We start from the raw sequence: 3,194 nt of genomic DNA on the forward strand, positions 1-3,194 counted from the left end.
CTTTTTGTTTAGGAAACCCATTGAATCCTATGCTAAAGGGGGTACACGGAGGAGAGTTGGCAAGAGAAAACTTGCAAATAAGTTCAGGAAAGGTAGCAGGAGAGGCACCTTGTTCGTTGTCTGCTTGGACTTGCTCCCAGTTAGGTGCAAGCTGTACATAGGTATGAAGCACACAGCGTAGCATACGTGCCACAACTCTGGAGGATCGCACGCCAAACCAGGCTTGCCAATGCATCAGCTCCAATCCAACTGCCACTTGGGCTTAAAAGATCGGCGACCGATTTTATGTTCTTCGCGACAAAGCATTGAACGAGACACCTATCAGCAGCATATCATGGAAAATTGAATTGTAAAACAAAGTTCCATCAAGAACATTTGCTTTGTGTACGAATGCGTAGCTCTTGTTGTCGTTAGAGTTCGCCATGCATTTAGTACACTTTGATAAAACCTGGAGAGGGGAGACATATCAAGATGCGAGAGATCCATCAAGAATATAGCGTGGTCATAGCCTAGTCTCCCCGCCTGCTGCAAAAGGCGACGAGCGACGTCGACCCAAGGTGGAGAGGGGTGCATGTACAGCATGCGTAGAGCAACCGAAAGTCAAAAGGCCATTACCCGGCTCTTTATGTCAACCAGGCCTTGGCCTCCATCGGTCAGTGGCAAGCTGAGGACCTCGGGTCGCAACCAGTGCTTTCCATCCCAGAAGAAAGACACAAAGCACTTCTGGAGCTGTTGAAGCAACACTACCGGAGGGTGCAGCACAAAGACCTGTGCCATAGGGTAGAGGCCACCAAACTGTTGATCACCAAGACCCTTCCACGATAAGACAGTTGTGTTATCAGATTTCTCCATTTTTGCAGTTTCCCTTCAACAAGATCCAACAGACCAGCCCAATTCTTTGCTACTGTGGCGTCATTACCCAAGAACACTCCAAGGTATTTCACGCCATCAGTGGCCCATGCAAGAGGAGCAGGAAGTTTGGGTGCCGAGTGACATGACGGACCAAGCCAAATGGCGCTCGTTTTCTCCAATTCACTTTGGCTGAAGAAGCCTTTTCAAACACGGATAGACAATAACGGACAACGTTAATGTCATTGAGGTTCCGCACAAAAACACACACATCATCAGCATATGCCAGCACCTTAATGGGCCGTTCAAGATGAGAAAACCCAACCCCGGTTAGTCTAGCACGCAAATAACCCAGTAAGGGTTCGATGGAGAGAGCATAGAGCAAGCCAGAGAGGGGGCAACCTTGTCGAATTCCCCTGTTGACAGGCAAGGGTGTAACAAGTCCATTGTTTATCTTAAGCACACTAGAGATATTGTTATACAGTATCTTAATGTAAGAAATGAAGGTCGGACCAAGTCCAAACCGTTCAAGCACTTTGAAGAGGTACCGATGATCGACGCGGTCAAAGGCCTTCTCCTGATCAAGGAGAAGAAGTCCCAAATCTGTGGGGTTTTCTTTGCACAGTTCAATCATGTCTCTTACGAGGAGATGTTGTCATAGATGGAGCGCTTGGGTACACAATAACATTGGTCTTCTTTCAACAATGAGGAGAGATGAGGAGTAAGTCGCAATGCCAGGGCTTTTGAAAATACTTTATAGTCTGTGCATAGCAAGAGATTGGGCGCCAGTTTTTAATATAGAGCAAGTCTCCTTTTTTTGGAATGAGGGTGAGAATAGCCCGTCGGCAACTCTGAGGGAGCTCTCCAAGCTGGCAGCTTGCGTTCAAGGTGTTGAGGAGTTCGGGACCCAGTAGATGCCAAAATTTCTTATAAAATTCAGTTGTGAGTCCGTCCAATCCAGGCGCTTTCCCAACAGCAAGGCTGTGCAGAGCGGCGCCAAGTTCGTCCAAGGTAATGGGCCCCTCCAGGTAGGAACGTCCACCCTCAGACAACACTGGCAGCCCTACGGAGATAGAGGCGACACTGACGGGATTTATTTGCTCCATCGAGTATATTTTCGAGAAATATTCCTTTGTGAAAAGTTTAATAACTGATTGGTTGAAAGTGATGGATAGTCTGCCAAACGCAGTTGAGAGAGCTGTTTGTTCGGGAGGCGTTTCTCTAAGGAAAAAAAATACTTAGTTGGTATGTCTGTCTCGTTAAGGTGCTGCACCCTCATCCGAACTAGGGCACCACGTGCATTCCTCTCAGTTATTTCTTTCAATAAAGACTGTTTTTCGGTTAAGGCTCTTTGCACATTATTATTTTGTCCTGTGACCCTCTGAAGATGTAAAATCTCTGATTGCAATAATTTCCTTGCTTCATAATCAGCCCTTTTTGAGAAGCTCTGGTATTGTTGGCAGAAGCCTTTGATTTGGGTTTTTACTAGATCCCACCACACCAGTGGGTTAACAGAACAGCTTTGCTTCCGTTCCAAGAGATCTGTCCAGAAAGATTCAAAAGCCTGAATAAAGTTGAAGTCTTCTATTAAACTATTGTTGAACTTCCAGTGAGAACTCCCTGGACACGGTTTCGAGAGTTGAACGAATGCTCGAGCTAGGAAGTGATCGGAGAAACCGGAAGGCACGATGTCAGATTTGCAAACTCCATGTAACAGGTGAGAATTTACATAAATGCGATCAAGCCTCGCAAGTGAGATGTGGTTGTTGGAACAACGACACCATGTGTAGGATTGTTCGGAAAGGTGTTGCAAGCGCCAGACATCATGGAGATTATATTTTGCGATGATATTTGCAAAGAGTTTTGCGGTACATGGTTGAGGTTCCGGCCCGTTTCGGTCACATGAGGCATTAACAGTACAGTTAAAATCGCCACCAATAATTAGACAAGTCTGCAGATCCAGTGTTTGGAGGAACTTTCTCAGTTCAGCAAAGAAGGAGATCCGCTCACCATTTTTGCTTGGAGCATACACATTAAGGATTGTAAACTTGACCTGATTGAGATAGAAGGTCACAGAGCAAGATGGCCATCAATGATATTCGCAAATTGAAGCGAGGATGGTTGGAAATGTTTCCCTAAGACAAACATGATTCCTGCCTTAGACGAGGAGCTGTTACTAAAGAAACACTCCTTATCCATAATGAGCCGCCACTGGGCCTGAACAGATCTGACAGCGTGGGTCTCCTGCAACAAAGCTATGTCGAGACCGTTTGCGTTTATCAGCTGCTTGATCTGGATCTGGCGGAGTGAACTTCCACCACCATTGACATTTACTGTTCCAATCT

At 46.1% G+C, this 3,194-nt stretch overlaps 1 protein-coding gene across 2 annotated transcripts in view; it reads left to right on the plus strand.

Moving 5' to 3' along the window:
- JCAD (junctional cadherin 5 associated) overlaps window positions 1-3,194 on the plus strand; it is a 74,293-nt gene that overhangs the window by 19,407 nt on the left and 51,692 nt on the right. The gene's annotated exons all lie outside the window — the stretch shown is intronic.

Source organism: Myxine glutinosa, chromosome 7, assembly GCF_964187855.1.
Source record: "Myxine glutinosa chromosome 7, kmMyxGlut1.1, whole genome shotgun sequence".
Lineage (NCBI taxonomy): Eukaryota > Metazoa > Chordata > Myxini > Myxiniformes > Myxinidae > Myxine > Myxine glutinosa.